The 27675-nt window shown below is 47.6% G+C and overlaps 1 protein-coding gene and 1 pseudogene across 1 annotated transcript in view; one reads left to right on the forward strand and one right to left on the reverse strand.

Moving 5' to 3' along the window:
* Ifc (delta4-sphingolipid-FADS-like protein ifc) overlaps positions 1-27675 on the reverse strand; it is a 69557-nt gene that overhangs the window by 13167 nt on the left and 28715 nt on the right. The window lies entirely within an intron of this gene.
* On the forward strand, positions 18590-20348 carry LOC144149231 (uncharacterized; annotated as a pseudogene).

The raw sequence follows: 27675 nt of genomic DNA on the forward strand, positions 1-27675 counted from the left end.
GTGCTACTAGGGTGATGTAGCTTTGGCGGGTGAAACACCACAACTTGAATGCTGCTGCAAGCCATTCCTTCCTGAGCAGTGATTGCTTCATGTGGCAGGCATCACAAGTGTCGCTCCCATGGGTCTCGGTCTTCTTGTTTCTTGCCACGAACAGTGCCAGCCCAAGCAACCACGGACGTCCGTGGGACGTCCGAAATACAGCCGGACATCCAAGGCCCAGTTTGGACGGCCACTGTACGTCCATTTTTGGACGTACGTTTTCGGACGTACAGTGGACATCCAGAAACGGATGTACAAGTCCGAATGACATCCGCCAACGGACGTAAAAAGTTACTATGAACCATCAAATAATGGCCTAAATCGGATATAAAAGCAAAAACAAAAAAGCTACTGTGCTTTCTAATTAAAAAGATTTTGTACATCAACACCCTGGCTTGTAGGTTGCAAGTTTCATCTGAATATTTCTAATATGGCAGCGTCTTCTGCCACGCGCGTGGCACCAGCCACGCCCCCCTGGCAACGGCTGCTGCCACGCGTGACGTCATAATGACGTCATAACATTAATAATTGTCATTATTTTGTGTAGTGTAGTCCGAAATACACATTTTTTTTATTTGCAGTACAAAATAACGCACCATTGGACTGCTAAAACTTTTTTTTAACAAACAATTTTTGTTCTTGCGGGAGCAGCCGGCGATGCTGCTGCTGCTGCCAGCTGCCGTATCGCGCAACGTTTATAGATACTTTTTCAGTTCCGTATCTCCCCGCCGCGGCCATGGAGAGAAGGCGGCCGGCCGCGACTCTCGCCACCGCGGCGCTGCGGTTGCGAGTTGCGCTAGGAGAGCGAGCGTCGTCTGCTAGCGGGGAGCGTTCCGCTCGGCATCTCCGGTCCTCGCCGCTTCTGGCTGCGTAGTCCAAAAGAAATGACTGTTCTCGGACGTTGCTCATCATTTTGTTGCGGCCGTTGCAGTTCGAGATCTATTCGAAACGGACGGTATTATGCAAGGAGTCGTGTACGTACGCCCAGGGATTTGAAGCGGTGGCTAAAATATCAAGAACAACAGCGTTTTAAATGGACGTTCGCGTAGGCTGTCACGCGTGCACACAAATTCTCTTGCCATGCCAATTGCGCAAATTTAGTGCATCACGAAGGATATTTCCTCACACGACTGTTGGAGCAGCTTCCCTTTTCGTAGACAACATAGGTGATATCGTCCCTTTCTTACCGGCCTAGTAAAAAACAATTTGCCGACGCTGCCCCGGTTCTTCTTCGAATGCTGCCGTTCTCCAGTTGGCTGGGAGCCGTATTGCCGCACTATTCTTGACTATCTGAGCAAAATCGGTGCATTGCTGGGGAACAGGCGCCTTGGAGAGCTCCTCTTGTCGCTCCTTGGGAAAGTGCTCTCCTTTTGTAATCTCATAGCTCGTGCGCAGACGCTACCTTTCTCTTTTTAGGAGACCGCCGCCGAGTCTGCTTCTTCAACAAGTTGCTGGGAAGGTTGGGAAAGTTAACGGAAGCTGCACCTTCCTTCAGTGCCCAGTGAGCCCGGCCGAACTCGATGACGTTACGTTAATGATCGCAATATCCTCTTCGAGAAAATGAAGTCCACATACATTGCGCGTTTTGCTCATCTATTTGACCGCGCGGGGAATCGCTCTTTTTCTATTGGTTGAGAAGCTATGGATCCGATGACGGCGCTAAAAAGTGACACTTCTGAGTGTTGCTTCTGCGTCTGCTCGTACAGCGAGGTGCGGAGCACGTTGGCATTGTGGTAAGCCAGGCTCATCAAAGAAAACAGCGTCTTGACGGAGTCACGAAATCCTCGATGAAATCGGCACTGTTCAATAGCGTCACAAACTGAACGCACTGAAAGGGCAAGGGTTCGCGCACAGGGTTCAAAAACACACGCAAACGAAAGGAAGAAACTTGTAGAGACACGCAACTACGCCGAAACTTTGAGCTCGAGCCTACTGGAGCACGCGTATAGGCATGCTCTTCTGCAAGAGTGAACTCGGAGGAACCACACAAGTGGCAAAAAAAAAATCGTTGTCTTCTGTTTATTGTAGCTGTTTGCTTTCAAGAATCCACACAATTACCAGATGTGTGCGCCCACCCACGCACGCACAGCAAACTTGCGGAGCGCTTAACTATAGTGGTTTCGCTTTCCTGCTCCAGTCGGAAGGAAAGCATAACGTAAACCGCATGTGAGCGCTGGGATGTCAGCGCACAAGAAAAGCTCTGTGCGCTTAACCTATTGAACAGGCACAGAGAAGAAATATCGGCACCACATCAGAACCTCGACTTGCCGGAGAGCGCGTGCAACGCCGTGCAAACGCAGCGCGCGCGCGAGAAAAAAAAAAAAAAAAACTATGGCAGAAAAATATAACATAACCCGCAGGAAAAAAAGAAACTACGTGGCGTAACACGTTACGTAGGGTTGGTGGTCACGTGATTTTTTTCGCTCTTGTACTCCTTCGCCTTCATGCAAATGCCGGCCCTCCCGTAGTGTTCCACCCCGGCATCTCGGATTGTGATCAGCGTACTCGAAAAGAAATAACTGTTCTTGGAAGTTGCTCAACATTTTGTTGCCGCACTATTCTATTTCGCGATTTATTTGAAACGGGTCGATTATGCAAGGAGATGTACGTACGCCCAGTGATTTTTAGCGGGGGCTAAAATACCAAGAACGACAGCATTTTAATTAAATGAATTTTCGCTGAGTATTAGCTGTCAAGAGCGCACACGATTTCGTTTGGCATGCCAATCGCGCAAGTTCGTTGCAGCACGAATGATATTTCCTGATAACCATGCGCAGCAACTGCATGTATGCTTCCTTTATGAAAGACATCCGCGCATGCTTCGTAGTTTCAAAGAAATCAAATTGTTCCGCGGGTAAAGCTAACCCAATAAATTTGGAAGTTTTGTATTGAGATTTAAACTGTATGTTTTCTAGTTATATTATGTTAGCACTAAGAATTTTTGTTTTCGTTCATTAGTCAGTTTTGTTTTATTAATACTTTCGAACTACATTTTGTCCTCCTCCTCACATTTTGCAAAGGGCATAAGCATGCGCTCCATGCACGATGCGTGTGCACAGCCTCCTCACAAGCATCACTGCTAAAGTGAGCTGGAAAATCTCGCAGAGCCCACTGCGAACTACGCAAGTCGGCATTGCACCAAGCCCGGCACATGAAAGAAAAGACGGCATGTTGACGGAGTCACGAAATGCGTTCGAACGCGGCCGCACTGTTCAATAGCATCCCAACCGAATGTACTGAAAAGGCACGTTTCTCGCACAAGGGCGAAGACAAACGCAAGCGGAAAGAAGAAACTTGTAGGGAAGACACGCAACTACACCGCGGCCGCAACTTTGAGCCCAGCGGACCGGCCGCGCACGCCGTCAACGCTGCCGCCGGAGCCGCCGCCGCAGCCGCCGGCACAGCGCAACTCGCGACCGGAGCGCCCTCTCAGCGCCTAGGGTAAAGCCGCGCCCGCTTTGGAAGGCGCAGTTCCGAAACTGAAAAAGTATCTATAAACGTTGGTATATAAACGTTGGTATCGCGTACATGGAGTCGCGTATCCGAAAGCGTGACGAAGCTCCGATTTTCTCGGGCCGACAACGTAGATAAACCGGAGTTCATATTGTTAGAAGCACTATCTGAAAACGTGAGAAAGTTGCTTGTGATTATGTATTGCGTGGGGACCCAGCCAGCCTTTCCAGACCGCAGCAAAATAGCCGCTCTCGAGTAATGTTGACCTGTGACCGCTTGGTTATGCTTGGTGTACGCCGATGGTACCTGCCTACAGTTTCAGCGTACGTGAGACGACATCGCACAGCCGACTGGCCCCGTTCAAACAAGCTACGTTCCACAAAGAAAAGACACCGTCCGAGCGTAATTCTGTGAACCTTCCGACGCATGTCGGCGCGGCGGAATCTGCTATCAATAGTTTGCACCACGGCAAGTCCAGAATGCTTAAATGGGCGACCTGAATTCGCGGTGTGTGTTCTCGAAATGAAGACAACTTAGCAGCGCCAAAAGATAATCAGAATGTACACGGCGCGGCGGCATCTGCTATCAACAGTTTGCACCACGGCAAGTCCAGAATGCTTAAATGGGCGACCTGAATTCGCGGTGTGTGTTCTCGAAATGAAGACAACTTAGCAGCGCCAAAAGATAATCAGAATGTACAGTGCCGAGGACGAAGGGTAGTGGCGGCAATCGTTTTTTACTAGGCACATGTGCGCATTACAATTACAGACAATTGCGCCTTTGGTGTCCCCACACATGTACCACGTACGTACCACTACAGTAGATCTCCTCTTTTGAAATATTAGCAAGGAAAACTTCCGAAAATCGGGAAGTTGTTATTTTCTAGTGGGCGAAATTGTAGCTTAAAATTTGTTTTACACCCACGATACGTTTTATGAGCAGAAAAGTCTTGTGAGCATGCGCCACAAGGATCATAATTGCGTGATATTCAATGCTTAAAAAGATTTCCTAGTAGAAACCAAAGATTTCGTAGTAGAATACATGATTCTACGACAGTTTAGGACCTGCGACCTTCAAAAGGTAGACTAGCTAGACGCTTCATCTCATAGCCACTGCACTGGTATAACTTTCACGTCTCACTGTACCGTGGTGTACACTATGTTGGCCAGACTTGACTGAGTCCCTCATGCAAAGGAAGTTAATTCAGGACACACACCCAGACGATAGGGTCAGAGAAGAGGCTGTAGAGACGGTAATAGGAAGGGTGTACGCTTGGCCGGCCATCATGTCTAATACACCTACATGCACTCCAGCATATGAAAACCTATGGGTTCTGCACAGGCTCAATAAGCAACGTAAAAGAGAATCTTAAGATGTGCCTGGAACGTGAAAGCATCTACGGATTGTTTGTGTAAACAGGTATAAGCAGCGAGCATGCTGCAAATGTAATTGATAGGCAAACGTCAAGGCTGTCATGGGGTGAATTTAACAAAAAGAAATGGTGAAAAGATCCCCATTTCAAACTACATTGATGTTTATGTGCATGCACTATAAACACAGTCATCAGTATCTGAACTGTACGTAAACACTCAAGTGATATGATCAAACGGAACTAGAGGCCCCACTACAATCGCCCAGTTATGTTTCTTTGCAGTGGAATAGGTCGGTATCTGTTAGTCGCACAAACAAGATTCTCTGATGGCATGGAGAAATAGCTGGAAAGTGGCTATGGAGCTCCAGCTGCTTTACACATTTTCTGTAATACCAGTTATTTGTTTGAAGTTTGCAATAAAGTTGATGTCATCTGTTAGTCTTTTTAATTAATGAACGAAACTTTTCGTGGCCACAAAACAGTGGTCGATAAACAAATGCTCACTTTCTTTGGTGGCTTGTAACGATTCACTAGAATTTCACATGGCCAACCCAAGGAATCCATGGCTCATACACTGCAGGGTAGTGCTAGTCTCCAAAAACATTTGACAGGACTGGAAACTAGCGCGGTCCACACGCTCCATAGGTGGAAACCAGTAGCCCACCCACAGTGCCATAAAACAGCTAATGAATGGAGTGAGTCTCTGCTAAATATTAAGCAGGTTCAAAGAGTAGGTTCGTATTGATAGATTTTATGCCATCGTTCACTGTGCGTAGATTAACTATTTAATGGGCACAATAGTCATTTTTGTTATTTCGGACAGTTCTTGAAGGGTTGCCTAAATGTTCTTTAACAAAACAAAAAGTGAAAGCTCTCAGTTAGGGATTTTAAAAACATTGTTTAGCCTCTCCAGCAATTGTCCCAGCCTGAAGGAACTCGGCTGATAGTTGGTGCCGACTGTCGTCCTCGCTTACTAGCTCCCTGACCAAGCACATGAATGCAGTGACTAAGAAAGATGGTGACCAAAGTGAGAAGAGAAGGTGGATCCCGTATAACAGCCCTTGATCATCTAAACACCAGAAAAAAGCGCCGATGACTCACAGGCCACGACTAGGGCGTTAAAATACCTTTTGACATACATTTACAGGGTATTTACAACCTTTTATAAAAAAAAATCTTATGATTACACACAGTCCCTCCATAGAAGGGGTTTGTTTTAGACAAGGTCGTTGAAATTTGTTATTAGTAACAACATAAACTCATCATTGGTCCCTTTCATTCAGCATACTTACGGGCTTCGTTTTAAAAACCCTGCTGTTTCTATTTCACGTATAAATGAACTGCTTATGCAATATTCTCTTATTTACCTATGTTCGAAGTAAACTGTGTTATACCGTAAAATGTGATGTGCCGAGTGCATGCAGGTGTGACATTCTTCAATGGGACATGCGGAACATGAAGCTCAGTGCTGATAAACTTAAATCAGGGAAAATAAAGCTTCCCATGTTGCTTCTTTATTTTTGTAACTATTCTCTCTACCTAATACCTTGGTAGTAACTCAACTAAGCTCACCTTTACCCTAGGCCCTTATAATTATTTTGCTCTGCAATTATACATTCTCAGCTGCTGGAGCATGCCTGCTGAATTCAGACCCCAACCACGCTTTGCTATTTCACGTTTGCAGCTGTATGAAATGTTGTTCTTTAGGTTTTGCCAATGATTTCCAACAGGCCACTTAACTAGTGTCAAAACCATTTTATACCTTTAATTGCTATTTATAGCAAACAGTATTATATCGTTTTTCATAGCACATTTTGTTGTAACCTCATTCAATGATTTTGTTACCCCACCAGCCTGGTTCATAAATCTTTGCGTGAACATGCTTGTCTTGCAGCTATTCTGCAGTACCAGACACCACACATTTTGGCTTTCCAGCGTAGCTTTGGTGTCCGCAAAAAGGAATCTTTTTCTTGGCTCGTCTGCAGCACTTCGTAGAAAAAGATCACTTGCTGGTTTGGCTTTCCCGCAGGACTCTAGTGTAGTGCAAGAGAGTATTGCTTGCTTATTCCTTTTTTGTTGAGGTTTTAATGCTGTGCATCTTCCAGAAGAACCCTGGCATTTTGTTTAGAAATGGAGCTTCACAGCACAAACAGTGGACAGAAAGTAGAGCTACTCACTTTTTGCATAGACACGGAAGTTTGGCAGATCACTTGTCATTGACAAGCAAGTGTTTGATTTCTGGCTTAAGGTGCAACGCTGGGATAGTTTACTAGTTCGAGGGAAAAAACGCAGCACTGATAAACGGTACTGAAGTACTAGGAAAGGTGCCGTGATCTACCTGGTTTCCATGTGTTGGCAGCTTTTTGGTCCAGTGTTTTTCATGAATATTTGCCAGGGGGCCTTAACATGGCCTGTTTTTGTGTAACAAAAATGTCAACAGTGAAGCACTTATCAATGCTCACATGCTGCTCATTGATACCAGAGCAAAAGTACGTTCAGCAGTCATTTTATTGTTAAAGCCACCCATGATCCATACACCTTCCAGCTGTACTGCAACTTTCACAACCACCGACAGGCATTCACATCCACGCACGCGGCCTTGGCTCCAGTTCTTGCACAAGATATTAAGTACTACTCTCGGTAGTGGGCAATGTCATGCTCGACACCAACCATTACCCCGAAGTAGTACTTGATGAACTATTTTTTAAGCCTGTTGGCTTAAAAGATTGTTTAAGTGCCCGTTTTGTGGAAGAAAAAGAAACAGCTAATGGGCACACAACACACAACCCGTGAATGTGTTTTCTAGCAGCTGGCTTCTGACGAGACTTGCATCATTGTGAACGAAATGTGGGACATTTTATAATGCCCCTTACCACTAAGTAAATTCACTTGAGCAATTTTCCAAAACAGTTTACACAGTGCGTAGTTAAAAAGCAATAGAATGTGAAACGTCCCCTCACAATTGGAAACTCTTCCTGTTCACTACCCCAAAGGCTTGGACAGTAGACGCTTAAGCACGCTTCACCAGTTGCGAATACAAGCATTAGTGTCAAGTTGAACTCCGCAGAGTGCTTGGGATGGGCCACTTGGAATTTGTGCATAGACTGCAAGCCTCCGAGATAAGCTCTCATCATCATTAGCCCATCCTGCTGAGAGTGAATGAAAGTATTGTGGCTGGTTATGTTCCGTTCCAACCAAGCCAAACACAAGAGTAAAGAAGGAACGAGCTTATCAAAATACATACTCAAAGCAGATGCAGGAGGAAGTTCTGTTGCCTAACCAGGTTAGAGGAGGCGAAAGGCACTGGAGCGAAGGAAAGGGAAATAAAAGCCAAGCAGTAATTTTAAGCCTTGCCTATCATTTCATTAAGACTCCCTAAGTTGAAAGCACAATGGTACTCTAAGCAACAAATCTGAGCATAGATGAACAATAACTGAATTGTCACTTGTTAACCTTATGCACACCAGACTTTTAAATGACTATTAGCAGAAGTTCCAAACTTGGCTCACACGGCGATCTTATCGGCTGCACTTCTCCCATGCTTGCACAGTTGGAGCTTGAGCCTCCTTCCACAAGAAGCCAGCCAGTCAGCGAATGGTTTATCTTGAATAGATATATCTTTGGACGGGCAGTTGGGTTCCACCCACGAAGTGAAACTGCGCTCCCTGCACGGATTCTGCAGCGCCACGTGCACAGATCGTTTCTGCGGAATAGTCAGGATACATTTCTCGGCGACAATACTACTGCCCCGGGGGAAAAACTGCAGAAGCTACATGCGAGATCGGATTGCGTTCGATGATGCCGTGCGCTACCTGACGACACTCGATTCGTGCACACGCTGACACTACGTCGCTCGCCACGGCGCGACGCTATGGAAAATACTGATCCCTACGTTTTATAATTGAGCCACCACTCCAGAATCAGAACACAAGGCTTGGCATGGAAGAAGCGAGGCACACGTAGACAACGAATGCAGGCTCGCAAAGCCGATAGCACGCGAACTGCAAGACCACGTGAAGCTTACAAAATATTAATCGGCAACACTACAGTTCTAGGAGCATGTAAAGAGCGGGGCGAAGGAGCGTGCAGAAAACAATGCGTTAGGCTTACCAAGACGTGCAACAGCAAGTTCACAAAAAATACCCAATCTAAATAATTACAAGCACACCTTCCAACAAGAAAAAAGCGCCGCGAGGCAGCCGCTGTACAGGGAGATAAGGACGTAACGATGCGTCAGGCCTGCCATTCGAACCACGGGCGGAGAACATCGGGACACAAGACGCGAACACCCGGCTGCCGTCGTCGTTAACACAAAAAAGTGGCATGATCAAATGACGTAAATATGACGTTTGTTTTGTGACGTCACAGGAAGTCACGTGATTACTTTAGCTTGACGTCACTTCTGCGTGGCAGCAGCTGTTGCCAGGGGGGCGCAGCTCGTGCCACGCGCGTGGCAGGAGACTTAACCTTCTAATATTAAGCTTAATTTTTTAATTCTTTTGAAGCACTTCACCAACTCCAACAACGATCTCTTTGGGGAAGGGTATATAAGAATTGAGAACCGCTAACGAAACGTGAAGCAAGTTCACTGTGTTCATGTATGCCGTCTGCCCGGTAGTGCGCTAGCCTTGCGCGGTGTACTGTACTGCTCGTTGTAAGAACATTAGCTTGTCGTTATGTTTACTGAAAATCCAAAATACAGCCGATTTCGGGCGTCCGACTGGACGTACGGAAGTGTTAAGTTAAAACCGGACGTCCAACGGACGTACATGGTACGTCCATCGGCCCTGAAACGGACGTCATACGGACGTCCGCTACAGCCGGAATGGACGTACGGCGGACGGCCGACGGACGTCCGGTGGTTGCTTGGGAGTGGGATGCTGGGGTAGAAACATGGTGGACTAGTCACTTTGGTAGCACCGAAAGTAGACGGCCGCATTCATAAGGATTGATACAGCAGCGAAAAGTTGTCGACTTGTTAGATGCCAAAAAGTGTAATAATGCAGTAACATGCAACGATCCTGACCGGCAATTTCACTGCACTTATTGCAACCGAAAACACGTCGGAAGCATGTTTTTCAATTCGTTTATACTGTTTAATTGGCACATGGGGGGAGAAAGCAGTACCAGAATACGCAGTAACAGCAAACATAATACGGGGAAATTTGTGCGATGTGTCTTCCACCACACTGAGCACACAACCTTTTCGCAAAACACTCGTGGGTTCGCGGTGCCTGGATCGCAAGGCTCCTGGGTATGCTTTCTCAAGTGCAAGCTTTGCAGAACTAGCCAAGGAAGTATGTTCCTGCATTTTCGAGATGGATTAGGAAGAAAATTAACATTGTGTTTTTTGGCATTACAAAAGCACTGGAGGACTCTGGCATTACTAATAGGCGAGTGCAAAAATTCGAGCATTTTGTGGTTCTATGATGTGCTCAGTAATTAATGCACAAAAACAGTTCGTCTTTTTTTTTCCAACCTTATTTGTAAAATTTGAAGGAATCCTGCCTCTTCCCGCAGCGGAAATGCAGGCGCCAAATTTCAAGCCGATAATGAGGGGTATCAGCTTTGCACGCGAAACCATTTTCATTCATGGGCGTCGGTTTAGGGGGGCAAAAAGGTATGTCTCCGAACCCCGCGCCTAACTTGCCCACGTACATTTGCATGAGCTGGGCTCCAGGACGACGCAGAGAGGACACTGGACTCTGAAAAAACATGTTTAATGCGACAAGTTTGCCAACGAAAATAGACTTCGACCATCCAGTTATATTAATTAGTGGGCATGCAACGGCCACGCTCCGACGTATTCGGACGAACACTGTCGTAACGCTGCATATCATGGGCCTGCTTTCAACTGCACTCCGCGACGGTATGTGCAAGCTACGTGAATCACCTGGCAGCCAACAAGTCGCTGACACAACCACTGGAGGGTTTTTTTTTTTTTTTCGAAATGAACCAGATCCACCTAAAGCGAACTTGAATGAATGAACACACGTTTATTGAAAGATAAAAAATTAGAGAGCAAGAGAAGTCCCCTTGACATGACCGGAGGCCTCGGTCAAGAGTCGGAAAAGGGATAGGAAGTAAGGAGTGGGGAGTACAGGGAAAGAAAGGTACCTAAAAGCAGTCCTCAATGCCGGCTTCTCTGATGAAAATCAGCAGAGTGTCCAGCAGGTGCTTTCCTAAAGCGAATTTGAAACACAAGCGGAAGTTTGCATCCAGAAATGCAACGCTGTCAAAGCTATTATATGATATATTTTACATATCAGTTAGGGGAAGTGTATGGCCACAAGTAATTAAAAATTATGCGGCGAATAACATTGGGGTGCATGGATTTGGCTCATATTGAATTGATATGCTGTATTTTTATGAAAACGTTAATTAAATTGGCTTTAAAGAATGGTGTGAATTCGTTTTGGCGGAAAAGTGCTAAACAACGGCGAGATGTAGGACAAGCGCCAGTGGTTCACGAGTTTCGAACGCTTATAAACCGCTTGGTTTTCGAAGCCTCTGGGGTACGCCGCGACGACAGCGCTACAACGGAACGCCCTGTTGCTCTACTTGAGTCCAGCGAGCGAGCTACGACGACAAGGCGATGCTCCTAAAGTGCTCTACACTTAAAACGCCTCACTTGTTATACAAAGAGCTGCAGTGCCCCTCAGGACCAGACGATCCAGACCCATTCTCCATTGCCACAAGTCAGGCCACAAACAAACACTGCAGGAGTGGACCCATCCCGAAGGGTCTACGGAGCACAGGAAGGTAGCCCTCAACTCTCTTCTCTGCTACATTTGAGAAGCCGGCATACAGTCAGTATTGTCTCTATGGCATACAGCACCGCATTTACTCGAAACACTCACCCCCTCTACCCAGACAACACACAATGTCCTCAGGACGTCCTCAAAAGGTCCAAACGTCCTCACTGATTTTGCTATGTCCTCCGGACATCTTTAGTACGTCAGTGCGCTTGGTGTCCTATAAACGTTTATTTGAGGACTTTCTCAGGATGTGCTAATTTTGGTCACTAGAAGACAATGGGAACGCTCGCTAATATAGTTTTCACGCGCAGGTATTTCCACAGATAGTGATTAGCGTTCTCGTCCACATTGTTTGTTTGTAATACAGGTAAAAAAATAGCGCTTCTAATTTACTGGCTGGGTACCTTTTCAACATTCAGAAGAATACAAACATCTTCTGCAAATTTTAAAATGAAAAATGATGCAAAAGAGAAAATGTTTAGTACGTGCTTGCGTTCTGTGTGAAACAATTTTTCAGCATTTCTATTTTGTTGCTGGACACCATGCGCAAGTACTTCTTCTAGTCAAGCCAAGTTGAAAGTTTGAAGACGAGCCAGTTCGGCCTTGAGAAAGATGGCCGCCACACACTGAGGCGAGTACCTGTCTTGGGTGCAAATAACAAACCTGAGCTCTCTGTATAATTTTACTGGATTCCAAATGTTAGAAAGCAGCGAGCGACAGCTCAGGCGGGAACGGAAGCGCCACGTCGATGCATTTTGCGCGTTAGTTGGCAGCGCGCAAATCGACTTTGTGCCCAAGCCATCGACATCGCAACAACGTGGGCTTTGTTTAGAAGCAACTGAATTAGATGCTAGCACACGCTCGAGTTGTAGGCGTAATCACAGTCCGAGCAACCACCAGCAGCAAAGTTCGTGACATACTGCTGTGTCTGTAATAAACCGCCGACACATCGAGAGTCGCGTTGCGCGGCCCCTGAGCGGAGATCACGAGTTGTCAGACCACAGTTGTGTTAACGAAGACGATGGAGACACCACGTTGGCGTTTCGGCACAAACTGCAGGAGAGGGCGGTAAACTCTAAATCGACCCTTGCCGCAGTTACATCACTGCTTGGTGTGTTGCGCAGCCACACGTATTTTTCTTCACTGCCATCGTCTGGAAGAGCCCTGCTGCACACACCAAGGTCCAGTGGTACTTCGCAACATTCAGGGGGAAAGTACACTCGAAAGGGTGTTGCAACGATAATTGGAACACTTCAAAAATTTTTCTTGAGCGAACCGCCACTCGGTTCGCTCTCGAACTTCACACGAAGGTCGCATTTTATGGTCTATTTTGTTTGACACCGTGAACAACGACTGTACTCACCTGTTTATCCTGAAAATAAATAAAAACGATTTTCACCTGTGCAAAAATGGCGCTGATTTGGACGTGCGAGCCAGAAAACAGGGTTTTCTGATCGTCTGCTAGCTCCTTCCTAGGTGCATTTTCTGATCATCTGCTGCTCCATTTGGCTCCTTCCTACCGTGAATCCCAAACGTGCGTTTCGCTCTGCATACCCCTGGTGGGTCCGTCGTTCCAACATCAACTTGCGCTGGCTCGCACGTCCAAATCAGCCGCCAGTTTGCCGTAAGCTAAAATCGTTTTTATTTATTTTCAGAATACAAAGGTAAGTACCGTCGTTGTTCCCGGTATAAAACAAAATAGACCACAAAATACGACCTTCGTGGCAAGTTTCAGTGCGAACAGAGCGGTGGTTCGCTCAGGAAAATTTTTTAAAGTGTTCCAATTATCGTCGCAACACCTTGTACAGTAAACACGGGAGCGTGTGTCGCTCAGTACATGCAGAGAGGTCTAGTGATGGGATGGCGAACTGTCGCAGCTCGTACATTTGGTGGATCCACCCCCTGGCAACGGTTGATTGCGCTGCTGCAGTAGCTACGTGGGATACCTGGGCATGATTCCAGAGAATACATGTGCCAATGAAGGGCTTTTTATCAAGCGCGAAACGGCGCAACCGGATTAAAACGTTTTCTTTTTGCTTCCTAATTGGGTGATAAAAAAATGTTATCCTCCGTGACTAACTGATGCAGCAGGCAGGCATGCGATAAGGCGTTTCAGGGAGTGCATCCGCCAACCGCGCAAACTGCGAGAGCACGCCATCCTCTCACCAGAGCGCTCTGCATGTATTGAGCGGCACTCGCACCCGTGTTTGCTGTAATAAAGCTTTCAACTGTACCAGCACTTCAGTGTAAAAGCAGGACTGTGCAAAATACTTCAGGATTGTCCAGAGCTCTGTGCAGAACTCAGCCTTTCCTTCAATATAGACGGCCTGTATATATGTAAAAGCACGAGAACTACCTTTTGGGTCACTCTTGGCCATGTGAACAATGTTGAGAAGGAGCTATTTATTGTGAGTGCTTCTTCGGCCGTAGCAAGCCCAGTGACGCGAATGATTCGCTATCAGGTTTTGTTGATGAAATGAAAGTGTTGTTTGGTGATGGCATAACTGTTAGATCACAAACCCCTTTTTATGATGCTGCATGCATTAGTATGTGATGCTCCTGCTAAAGCGTTTGTTTTGTGCACAAAAGGCCATCCAGACTTCTTCTGCTGCTCAAAGTGCATTGTGAAAGGCAAACATGAGAACACGGTGTGTTACCCAGATATCAGACAGGAGTTACGTACAGATCAGAGCTTTCGTGACAAGGCACAGGAAGAACAGCACGCGGGTATACCTATAGACCTTATTGAGAACGTTCCCCTTGATTACATGCAACATGTTTGTCTTGGTGTTATGCGCAAACTACTTGCTCTGTGGTTTCGGGAGCCACGACAAAACCTGTGGACACTTGTAACAAATGAGGTTTCAGGAGGAAACTTTGAATTAGCTGAATTTGTTCCGTGTGACTTCAATAGGAGGCCACGAAGTCTTCCAGAACTGGATGACTCGAAAGCTGCTGAACTACGCTTTTTTTGCTGTACGGAGGGCCTGTAGTCCTTTCCACAGCATTACCTGAAAACTGGTTGGCGGAAAAGGATATAAATCTGAAAAACCTCAAAAGCCTACAAGGTGCCCTTGTTTGTCCATTGCACATGATGCTGGACCACTTGTTGCTCCCTGTCAGGACCCACAGTTTAAGAAAGTGATGTGTCCCGGAAATGTGGTTCTTGGAGTTGTTGCAAGGAACAGCTGCTGCCTGCTCAGTGATGGGTTTTCATGCTACAGGTTTTCAATGTGTTTTCATGCTACCTGAAGCTTCTAAAATGTTATTGTAATACACTTCACGGTCGCTATCGACTTTTTGCTTAACAGGTTCAGGAATAGCGATCCACTTAAATTTAAATTTAGCCCACCTGTGAATTGCGTGTATGTTGATAGATCTAATTGGCATGGAGGATAGTGTGAGGGAAAGGGGACTGCAAACACCTTGGGAAGAAAATAGCTTAAAATTTTAGAGAAACATTTGGAGGGTGGTCTATGCATTCTGCATTGTAAGCTAATTGGGTAAAGGTAATTCAATAATGGCTACTACTCATTCAGCACACCTTGGAAGGCACTGCACCATGACCGGCAATACTTCCCCTTTAGAACTTTGAAAATATAGCCGTGCAGCTGGGTGAGCAAATTTTTTAGCATTTTAGTCAGGTTGTCAAAGTCTGTAATAATGCAGCGAAGTTGCAATGCACTTATTTTTTATAGACAAGCATTTTGCTGGGTTGGCCATTTTCTGGCGACCGATGCACCAGCTGGCGGGCATTTCTTTGGGACTGCGGGGCCAACAGATGACGCCGCAGTCACACACACTGTTGGGCCGTACCGTGCGTGGTTATCAGACGTCCCAGCAGCATGGAAAATCGGTAAGTGTCACTTATTCGGTATGTTAGCAGCGTGAAGTTTAACAGTGCCTAAAGGAAGCGTTGAAAGGAAGTGCCTTTGAAGCGCTGACAGCTATCAGCTTTTCCCATTAATTACGTTCTCAACCCACTAAGGTGGCGTGCCCCCCTGCGCGCGCTTTGTCCTGATGGGGGTTGCCTGTGAGGCTACATTTCGCCGCGCCAGCAGGTTGTACACCCGACCTTTTATCACCAATTGATATTTATTTTTTCTTCATTCAGGGCAGGTTGCAGTCATTGCCTTTACTTGGCAATGTACAGAAGCTATCCGTCTGAGCGTCATTATGCCATTGTTGGCTGCACCAACAATCCGCGTAAGCACAAAGTGCTCATACAAGAAACGTGTAAAGTGCACCACACCAAAAAAAATGTCGGCGTGTGGGGAGTCTATTTGCTGCACAAATTTCCTGCACCCCTCGAGTCCCGCCGCGAATGGGTCGTTGTGCTGAAGCGGAAAGACTTCAAAAGTAGCAAATTTGTGAGAGTAAATACCGCCGTACTCTAATTTGGGAGCACTGTTTATTCACCCTCATGCTAAACACTTATTGCAGGCTTAAAGAGGTTTTGCGTTTTAGCGATTTACCGAAACGACCGGCATGCTCCGTCCCCGCGACACTCCTATTTCGCTTTCAGCTCGCCGTTTTCGCGTACCCTAGCTGCAGCAAAGGTGTAGGATTGATTTTTACCACTTTCCCGTCAATGAAATGAACAGAGAATACCTCCAGAGCACAGACACATGCGATAAGGATTTAGAATGACAGTGAATAAACAGTGCTTACAAAGCAGCGTACGACTGTACCTTCTCTTACAAATTTGCTAGGTTCGAACACTTTCTGATTCAGCACGACGACGCATTCACCGCGGCTCTCGAGGGATGCAGGAAATTTGTGAAGTGAATAGACTCCACACATGCAGACACTTCTTTTGTTGTGGTGCACTTAACACGTTTCTTGTATGAGCACTTTGCGCTTATGCCGATAGTTGGTTCAGCGAACAAAGGCGTAATGACGCCCGGACGGGTGGCTGCTGTGCATTGCCAAGTTAAGTCAATGACGGAAACCTGCCCACAATGAAGAAATTTAACGTCAATTGATGACAAAACGTTGGGCGTTCGTCCTGCTGGCACAGCAAAACATATCCTCACAGGCAACCCCCATCACAACAGCACACGTAGGGTGCACGCTTGCCGCCTTAGCGGGTTGAGAACGGAATTAATGGGCAAAGCTGACTGCTCCCCGTCGCTTTAAACATTCCCTTTAAGCACTGTTAAAGTTCACGCTGTTGACATACCGAATAAGTGACACCGAGTTTCAATGCCGCTGGGAAGTCTGATAACCAAGGACGCCACAGCGCAACAGGGTGTGATTGCGCTATCGTCTGCTCGCCCCGTAGTCCCCAAGAAATGCCCAGAAGCTGGCTCATCATTAGTTACAAAATGGCGGGACCCAGTTCAGAGAAAATTCTTGTGTATATGCTTTGCTAATTTGTTCTGCTTGTATCATTTTTCTAGGGTCGTTGGGGCAGTCGGACTCCAGTGACTACTAGGCTCTCCAGTGGACTCCGGTGACGATTCACAGCGTGTGTCGCCTCACATTGCACTACGATGCATTTACTTGTGCAATAAATCACCATCTCCACCATATTTTGCATACTTATGTCATAACGAGGAGGCTTGGGCAGTACTGGTTTTAGATTAATGCTACACTAAAGGCTGTACCCAGTGGAGATTCCAGGGGTACACAAAGTGACATACATACCTTGGCAAAGAGTCAATTGCACAAATACCTCGGGGATGGCAGTATCAAGCCCAGGCCCCTCCTTTCTCGAACACCCTTGCATAACACCTATCAAAAAAAGCATGGCTAGAAAGTAGTCCTCAAAATGTCCCGACGTAGTACAGTAGTCCTGCGAATGTACTGTAATTATCCTTGGCTGCATCTTGAGGATGTTCTGAGGATGTGCTGAGGCCGGACAATAGGACCTTTTCAGTACCAATTGAGTATCAGAAGAGGACATACTGAGGACATCACAATGTCCTCAATAGAACGTCCTCGGGATGTGCTCAGGATGTGTTTGTGTTGTCTGGGTACCCGTCCTCCAACGGTGATGACCATTGCAAGGTCCGCGGTGATGACCAAGGTCAAGACAAATTAAGTTTAATAAATACGTACATATCACAACAAAAAGAACCCAGCGTTGGGGCTCGGGCTGATTTATAAACCCCGCCATCACGAGGGAGAGTGGGAAACAGCGCGGCCATCTATAGTTAGCCAGTGCGCGTCTGCATGCGAGTACGCCGATCAAATTCTAGCCAGCTTCGGTCGGTTCTCACACGTCCACTCCAGTGCGCTTTGCTCAGTGTGGCCCAGTTCTGGCACTGGCTGAAGACAGACTTGCGTTCCAGTGCCACATCCCCTCTCGCCCCGCGATGGAACGGGTTTACCACCCTCGAGACAAAATCCTGCCCACGCCCATGTCTTCATCTCTGCCAAACCTAGAATTGACACCCTCTCTGAGCATGCACTGAGAACCCCAATCTTCTCCCCACATACCCTCACGTTATGGCGGAGGAGGTTGAATGTGCAGAGATGATGCTGTCGTCTATCCGAGCTGGGAGCCACGGATTGGGGATTCCTTGTGGAAATAAAGTTCTTCGTCTTTGAGACATCTGTGTCGCGTCACCAAAGAAGGTAATGTATTCATGTTGTACTCCTCTCAATTTGAGCGGTGCTGTTAGTGACACGCTCAAATTAAATCACATGGAGCGATTTTGCGAGCGACTTGGGGCGCGACGCGACTAGCGACGAACTACTTTTCGCCGCGGACCAAGTCGCTCATCGAATCGCTCGGTTCTGGTCGCCAGAAACAGTCGCTCGCCTCCCGGAAGTGGCCTCAGCGACTAGCCAATAGGAGAGCCCCTACGTAAGCACGCAACCTTCGGTTTTGGAAGAGAATTTAACCGTCACCCCCGGAAGTCTTTTCAGGCCTGCGCCCAGCAATCTGACGTCAGTTCCGCCCGGCCGACTCTCGGGGAAGCCGCAGCGGCAGCGAGCGCAGCGCGGGCGGCGCGGGTCAGTTCGGTGGCGTGGTGTTGACGGTGTTTCACGTTTGTTGCTTTCCGTTTGTGTTTCGCGGCAATTTCGTTTCCGTGCGTGATGCTGGAGTGATGCGACAATGCCGAATAAGTGTTGTGTACCGGGATGCACCGGCAACTACAAAACAGGAAAGAAGATACAAGTGTTTTCCTTCCCGAAAGACGCCGAGGCTCTCAAACAATGGCTGCGCGCCATTCCTAGGAAGGACTTCGTGCCGACTTCGTGCACTAAGGTAAGGATTTGTGATGCTCCTGTTCTCAGCTTGTCGTTGCTTGTTCGGGTAGAAATCACCATTGATGGGAAATACTTGAGCGTGTGGCCGCCGGGCCTCGCGAAGCGCTGACGCCAGCAGTCGATGAAAATCGCCCTGAAAGCCACGTTCGCAGCAACGATGGTCAGCTTCGCTTTGTTCACAAACAGTGCCGCGGTGTCGTTCATTCTTGCAAGCTCTCTGTGGCAGCGCTTCGTAGAGCGCGGTGACGCCACGCTCCCGTGTTTCCTTTCATGTTGTTTGTACCGCTTAGCTCAGCGCTTTTATTTAGATGCTTCCGAAACGTAGGTAAACTTTGTTTTAGCTACACGGACTGTAAAAACGGTCATGCAAACGGGAGCGCATTTTTTTTTTCTTTTGAGAAGTGGTGTCTCAGACGTTCATGAAACGTTTGTGCAGGTGTGCGCGGATCATTTCGACGCTTCATGCATCGAGAAGACGACATCGTACACGGATCCAAGGACAGGGAGAGTTATTGAAGTTGCACTCCCAGTACCACGGTTGCGTCCTGGATCTGTCCCAACGTTGTTTCCCGGCTGTCCATCCTACCTATCAGTACGAGACCAGAGCACGAGAGAAACCCCTGACGCTAAGAGGAGCCGACAAGAAGCCTCCCAACTCGCCCGTGCCGTGGAAGAGTCGCTGGCGTCATATGAAGCGGAGCAAGAACGAGACCGGTTTTCGTCCCTCGAAGAACTAAGGGCTCGCCTGCAAGGGTTTTCAGTGTCTCCGAAGTGGACTGTGATTCATAAAGAAGAGTGCTCGATGTTTTTGAACATTATCGACTATCGTGAACCTATGTTGAATGCGTCAGTGACAGTGTTTGCAAACCTTAAAGTCTTTGCCTGCTATCAAGGCTCACCAATCAAGAACCTTGGTAGTGCTGTTGTTCCGGACTCAGTTCAAAAAGTAAGTTCCTTGTTGGAAATGTTGAACAACCTGTGCATGCTGTCTGAGGAGCGCTGCACTTCTCGCCACCTGGCGCAAGCAATACATTCCCTTCTGGACAAATTGGAAGGCAGCATTGATGAAGGCAAGAAAGAGACGGTGAACTTTATGAAGGAGCAGCTACTACTGCTTTCTGCAGAGCGCATTCAGTATAGCGCACAGGTGATGGTGTTTGCATGCATCTTGCGTACAATATCACCGCATGCCTACAAGTTCCTGAGAAGCACAGGTACACTAACTTTGCCCCATCCAAGCACTATTAGAAATGTGTGCTCGTCTATTCAAATGTGCCCACAAGTTGATTCTTCTGACGCCACTTTCCTTCAGTATGTGTCTCAGAGATTCAAACATCTGCAGCCACATGAACACACTGTGACGCTGATGCTTGACGAGATTCATATCAAGCCTTGCTTAGATTACAAAGGTGGGAACATATGTGGTGCAGCAGTTAACTCCAACGAAGCGGCCACATCGGTGCACGTATTTATGATACAAAGTTTGCTGAGCGCATTCAAAGAGGTGGCGCACATTCTTCCGGTAAAAACCTTACAGGGTGAAGATCTTCATGCCATGCTGAAGAAGGTGATCTTGGGCTTAGAAGAAATTGGATACAGGGTCATAGCCGTTGTCTGTGACAATAACTCGCTGAACAGGAAGGCAATGAAGATGTTTCTGCCAGAACCGAAGCTTAGCCCTGTTTACCCGCACCCGGCAGACCCAGATCGGCCGTTATTTTACGTGGTGGATGCTGTACATCTATTTAAATGCATAAGAAATAACTGGCTGAACCAAAAAAATGCTGGAACTTGCTTTTTCTACCCACGCTTCGAGCTTTCGAACAATGACGTTCATCCCGAATGCAAGATGACTGCCTCATTTAAGCATTTGAGAGATTTGCATAAAGAGGAGTCACCCCTGCTTCTAAAGTCTGGGTATGGCTTGACATCAAAAGCTCTAAATCCAAGCAGCTTTGAACGACAGGACGTCAAACTCGTACTGCAGGTTTTTAATCCGCACGTAGCCGAAGCCCTGGCCGCTCGCAAGGGTGATGCCGATTTTCAACATGCGACAGCAACCGCTGAGTTCATCAAAATAATTCTTCGTTGGTGGAGCATTGTCAATGTAAAGACACCTAGTAAGGGCTTCCATCACCGTAATGTTTACGAAGAGCCCATGTCAAACCACACAGATGACCCAAAGGCAAGCTTTCTAAGTGCTTTTATCACATGGCTCGATGTGTGGGAATTTTACAGGCACGACACCGGAGTACTTACCCAGGAGACATTGAGTGCCCTGAGGCTCTCTGCTCAATCCCTTTTGGCATTGGTAAAGTACTGCGTTAGTGAGCTTCACTTTAAGTACATCCTGCTAGGGAAAGTCCAGACGGATCCCCTCGAGAGTCGTTTTGGACAGTACAGGCAGATGGCTGGTGGGCAGTATCACATATCTGTTCGACAGCTTTGCGAAACCGAGGGAAGGATTCGCCTTCAAAATGCCCTTCCAAGGATGAGCAATGATGATCTCAGAGGCATCGAAGAGATGGACAGTGTCAGGGATGCGGGCACCTCTTTTAGTGTTCATGTTAGCGATGCTGACCTTGATGAGCTCAGAGCACAAATGCCGGTAATTGGCTATGTTGGTGGGTATTGTGCACATGCTGCTATGAAAGTTCTCAAGTGTGAAAGCTGCCAGCGGCAGTTGGTCGTTACCGCAAATACGGCCGAAACAGGAGAGGACACCCATTCTTTAATCGCACAACTGGATCGTGGTGGCCTCAAATTTCCCTCTGCTCTTGTAATTGCAGTAGTTATGTACACGGAGGTTGTAGTTAGAAAGCTCATGACGAAAAGTACCTCCACCCAGTTTCTCCATGGGCCGAACCAAAGGAATGTCGTTCGGCAACTTACACTGGACTCTCTGCCAAGGCTTGAGGACATAGATACGTGTGAAAACGGGCACACCTACGAGCTCCTCATCACATTGGTTGCAAACTGTGCAGCAAATATAATGCTCAACAACTTGTGCAAGCAAAGGAACGATCTTTTACGCATTGAAAAAGATCAGAAGGCTAAAAATAGGAAAGCCCGAATTTTTCTTGGAAAGTAATTTTCCAAGCGTCTTTCTCTCCACATTTATTCTTCTGAAATTGCGCTGAGGGTATTTGATTGCACAGTCACGACTTGATTTCCTTGGCATACTTCTGCCTAATGTAAAATGAGCCTTGTTTCCGGTTTTGTATGTTTGAATAGCAGTACGTAGTTTTTTTAATCTCTTTTTACAAGTTGTTGGCTTTTAAAAGTGCTGTACTTTTTTTTTTTTACTCCAACTTCCTCGGTGCCTACTGTAGCAGTTGGACGGCCGGTTTTGGTACCTGAACTGTGTACACTTTCCTTGTGCACTCCTTGTACAGACGTCTTGTTGTGCACTGTGATTTATGTTTTCTTGGATTTTTGTTTGTGATTTTTTTCCCTAGGACATATCTACCTGTAGCAGTGCAACAATTATTTTCTTTCTGTCATTTATCATGTCGTGGTCCACAATTTAGTCACCAGTATTCTTATGTATTGTATTTTTTGGCAAGTGTTTGAACCTGCAGTGTGATATCTTCTGTTGCTACTGCTACTATGATAAACGAATGGTATGTTTTCCTCTAACCTACAATTGAAATGAAAGTGTGCTTTTTATGTTCCAAAGCCCGGGAATGTTTTTAGCGTTACAATGTGTTTTGTTTTGTTTTCTGAGCTTTATGTCGCAAGATATTGTGTTCTGTACTTTTGGCATATTTTCAGCATTAAGTGCAACATCTTGTGTTGGCTGTCGTCTATCTGGACCGAGAACAATGCGCACTGTGATATTTATACAGACGGCGTCTGGCTGCGATAAATAAATATGCATTATTCCATTCACGATATTCATTATTTCTTGATACCTTGATAAATCCCCGCCGCTGTGGCTCAGTGGCTAAGGCGTTGCGCTGCTGAGCACGAGGTCGCGGTTTCGATACCCGGCTGCGGCGGCCGCTTTTCTGATGGAGGCGAAAAGCAAAAACGCCCGTGTGTACGAGGTTTCGGCGCACGATAAAGATCCCCAGGTAGTCAAAATTAATCCTGAGCCCTCCCCTACGGCGCGCCTCATCGGCTGCGTTGCGTCGGCGCGTTAAACCCTACAATCAATCGATACTTGATAAATCGTGCGGACATAATGTCGAGGAACCTCGCCTGAGTTGGTAGGCGTGAAGGGCGCGCGCGGCAAGCGCTCGCGGCTGGCGCAGCCACCCAGCGAAGGGCGGCCGGCGCGATGTGACGTCGTCGACGTCACGTCACGTGACGCGCAGGCCTGAAAAGATTCCGGGGGTGACGATTTAACGGGGGGAAGACTTCGCAAATCCACGCAGCGGAGCAGCGGATTTTCCGCAGCGGTGCAGCAGAAAAGAAAGCTTCGCGTGGCAAAGCTTGTGTACACGCTGAAGCAGGAGCAAGAAGGCTCCCGCACACACTGGGTGAGACCCGTGTGGGAAAAACGACGTCAAGAAAGCGAATTCTTCACGGCGTTCATGTTGGAGCCAAGAGACGAGGCGCAGAAGGAAAAGCGTGCGCTATCGCTAACCCAAACCAGTTTTAAATATACAATGAAGTGCAAAAAGCAAGGTAGAAAGGCGTAATACTTTTTAGTCATGCCTTTTATGACAAATGAACAAAAAGAAGGGGTGAGCTACAAGTTGCCGCTTACTTGCAAAAAACCGTGGATACGTCGGCCAGACTGGGCGGTGCCTCAACACTAGCCTAACAAGGTACGGAAAGGCAAATATAGCAATTTGGGTATTAATTTCCAAAAGTGCGACAAGTGTGAGCCTGTGTACGATGTGTGCTCCTTCATATTTTGAGACACGGTTCAGCGCACGTGAAAGATTGTTGAGACCGCAGAAATGCACCAGATAGGTGGCTGTGTCACTACGACGTCCATATGTTTGAGCTCGAAAGAGCTAGCCTTCTTGGACAAGCATTGATCACACGTGCGTGCTTGACGAGTGCGTGGGGGCTGTGCAGTGACGTGATAAACTTCATAGTCATTTGAAGGTGTTGTGCTTCTTTTCTATGCATACATCCAGTGGTTGTTATTAAAATTATGTTGTATGTAGCGCTCCTCCTTGTCTCCCTCTTCCTATGTTTTGTTTACCGCGCTTAGCCGACCAGCAAGTGCAAGATTGTGTGATCCAGCTGGCCGAACTAACCGCTAGGGCACACGGGCTCCTGGCAGCCCACTACGGGTCTGTAGTGTGCCGGTGCTCCAAGCCGGCGCCTCTTTCTATACGTCTTTGGATAAATAAAGTTTTTACACACCACCACCCCCGAACCATCGAGCAACTGCCAAGTTGCCAGACCGCGAGGAAATACCTCGCCGACGGCGACACAAACACGTCGGCAGATGGAAAGTCCGCGTAGCGTAACAGGCTCGCAATCCGGAGACGCCAACAAAACCGGTCGCCCGACCTACAGCCCGATGTGTCGTCGGGAACCTACCGAGAAGGTATAAAGGCGCACTGGCAACATTCGTGCCGTAATGGATGCGGCTCTGTTTTGTTAGTTTCTAGAGTTTAATAAACTAAGTAGCGTCCATGAAGCCATTACAACTCAACACTAACGCTAATGCGATTCGCATGCTCACTTTCGAGGCTTCGGCGACGTCGCTGCTCCGGACCTGCAAACTGCATATTCATGTGCGGCAGGCCACTTTTAGAACATAAAAGGTCAGTTGCGTGCATAAGAAGAGTTATTTAGGTGATAATTAATCAATAATGACCGAAGTATTTAGCGTTAAGCGTAATATGAAAGCACGGAAGTACTATTCTCGCAGAGCGAAATCGCAGTCGCAGGCGGTCACACATAATTTTGAGAGCGCTTTCTCGATGCGACAAAGTTGATGGCGATAAGCTATTCTGGGAGCTTTGAAGAACCGTACTGCGCAAGCGCTACTTAAATATACCTAAACGCAGCAGTATTTTTCAAAACCCCGGCATGTAAGGTTAGCATGAATAATTTTCCAAGTTCGCCTACATTCTCACGGCGCTATAATCAGGCGACTATCCTCAAACCCGGCAAAGATGGCGTTTTGTCTTTTCTCCGACTGCACAATGATTTTTTTGTGCTTCAATATGTGACGCGAGGGAGGTTCAAAAAAGTGTCGCTGCGCAAGGTGCTGGGTCGGAGCAGCCTAAACTTCGAAGAGTTGACAACAATTCTCAACGAGGTGGAGGCAGTCATCAACTCGCGTCCATTGACGTTCGTTTATTCCGAAGCTGATGAGCCTGAACCGCTGTCGCCGGGTCACTTCCTCGTGGGGCGAAAACTCACTGCTCTGCCACCGCATCGTCTTCCGGCCGCAACATCTCTAAGTGGCCAGCAACTTGTTCGGCGCTGGAGATACCGCAGCACCATCGCGGACAACTTCTGGCGAAGGTGGCGCAAAGAGTACCTGTTGGAGCTGAGATCGGCACACCTAAGCAAGCCTACCGTGTCAAGTGGCTTACAAGCTGGTGACTTGGTGCTCTTAAAGGAAGATCACCTAAAAAGTGCCCCCTTCAGAAGCTCCGCTTGCTACTTGCCCTGCTATCGACCTTCCCTTTTCCGTACACGAAGTACACGCAGCATTTGCCATACCAAAATTCTTTTATCTTTTGGCCGGGTGGATGGATCAAAGGACCGAAAGACAGACCGATCAAGATGAGCGGCTTCAGTTCCCCAACAAAAAAAGACATCCCCCTCGCGAGGGGCACGATCAAATGCACAGCATTTCCGAGGGGGTGCGCCGGCAAGTCGTATCTCTTGATCGCGGGACCCGTGTCGCCATCTTTTGGAGGCGCGGGACAACTTGTGGCGCTTTCGAAACAAACGAGAAATGAGTGAAGGATATAAGGCGCGTTCGGTGCATCGAAATCTGTGTCGGTTTCGTGGCTCGGTCGGTAGGGCGCCGGGCACCTTGCGTTCCGCCCGCGGCGTCATGGGTTCGAAACCGGGCGCCGGAAACTGTTATTTCTTCCTGGCTGCGGACTACGACAAGGCGCGCCTGCGGACTACGACAAGACGCGCATGCGGACTACGACAAGGCGCGCATGCGGACTACGACAAGGCACGCCAACGCCGCGTCAGGCCTCTCAAGCTTGGACGTTCCCTGTCTTCCCTATAGGCGGCGTAAAAATCGACGCCCCACGTGACCAACCTAAAGCGCTGTTTTCGACCATCAAGCCCATCAGACGGCGCAGGCAAAATGTTACTTTTGGTATAGAATACAAAACATTCATTCCGTGACTCAAAGAGCCCACACAGTTCGCTTACAATGTGTTATTTAAAAATACTATTAACAAGTTCCGCATCAAACATCCGTTGAGCAAAAATGTACGCAACTTTTTACGAACAGCCGACTGGTGCACCACCTCGTTTCTGAATTCGCAACCACAAAGCCGCCAATTCAAATTGAAACCGCTGCAACGGCCGACCGTTTCAATGTGCGCGGAGCACCGGTTTCGTGACTGTTATTGCTGTTATGTGCTTTTGCGTCCATCAGTTGTTGAGAGGACTGGCAAAACACGGGAATTGAGTGCTTGTGGAATGACAAATGTGGGAAATTCCGCATCGGAAGGCAGCTGTCGAGGCCAGAATATTCGATTCTTCCAACAGAAGGTGAGTGTTATGCACTCCGCTAGAAAGACGGTGCAAAGGAAACCGTTGTCGCCGTCAATACTTCATTTGTGCCCTTCGTTCGAAATCTTAGCGCAAGTGAACGAGTTGTTATGGCAAAAAAAAAAATGTTGTCACGAAAGCGACGTACAATTGCAGCGATCGAAATGAAATGATGTCCTGGCCTCTGTAAACTTGCGGATGTCAATAAACGATTTGTTCTCACTTGCTGCTCACTGTTGTCTGTGCCAGTCGAGGCCATCTGGTCACCTGGCGTAACATCACTTCACTAGCGCGGCGCAAGTAAACACGCGACCAGCGTGCCAGCCAGGAGCCAGCAGGAGCAGCCACGGCCGGACTCGACGCCCCTTTCGCGCGCGGGAGGAGGAGAGTCGAGTCCGGCCGTGGAGCAGCGAGCCGGCGGCCGCCGTGCGAGGGCAGCCATGTTATTAAGGAGCTCAAGCGGCCTGTGCAAAAAGCATCCGCCATGTTTACAAAGCCGTGTTTACAGCGCCATCAAGCGGGCGTACTGGGTAGTTCACGACGCCGCCACTACGCTTTTTCTGGCACTACAGGCAAAGCTAGACCTTTGCTTCTCTAAAATCCTCCCTGTTCTGTGGCCGCGTGACATTGTGAGTTACTAAAATGCTATGCATTTAAAATGTTTGCAAACAACCAGCGTACCAAGCGCGCGTGTGCGGCAACATTGAAATCGCCATCCTCAGTCGCTCGAGCAGTCGCTGTCATGTGGTTGCCTCGGCGAGCGACTTCGGTTCGGCGATTGCGGATCCTAGTCGCGTCGCTCGTCGCGTCGCTGGAAAAATCGCTCAACTTCTGTAGCCTCAAAAAGCACGTAAGTATAAAGCGCTAACCACATGGAGCGATTTTTCCAGCGACGCGACGAGCGACGCGACTAGGATCCGCAGTCGCCGAACCGAAGTCGCTCGCCGAGGCAACCACATATGACAGCGACGGCTCGAGCGACTGAGCATGCGACTGAGGATGGCGATTTCAATGTTTCCGCACTGCGCATAGTAACGCGCTTGGTACGCTGGATGTTGGCAAACATTTTTTTTGTTCATTTGTCATAAAAAGCATGACTAAAAAGTATTACGCCTTTCTATATACCTTGCTTTTTGCACTTCATCGCATCTCTAAAACTGGTTTGGGTTA

The sequence above is a fragment of the Haemaphysalis longicornis genome, unplaced genomic scaffold, assembly GCF_048455015.1.
Source record: "Haemaphysalis longicornis isolate Haplotype H1 unplaced genomic scaffold, Haemaphysalis longicornis Haplotype H1 scaffold_8, whole genome shotgun sequence".
NCBI classification, from domain to species: Eukaryota; Metazoa; Arthropoda; class Arachnida; order Ixodida; family Ixodidae; genus Haemaphysalis; species Haemaphysalis longicornis.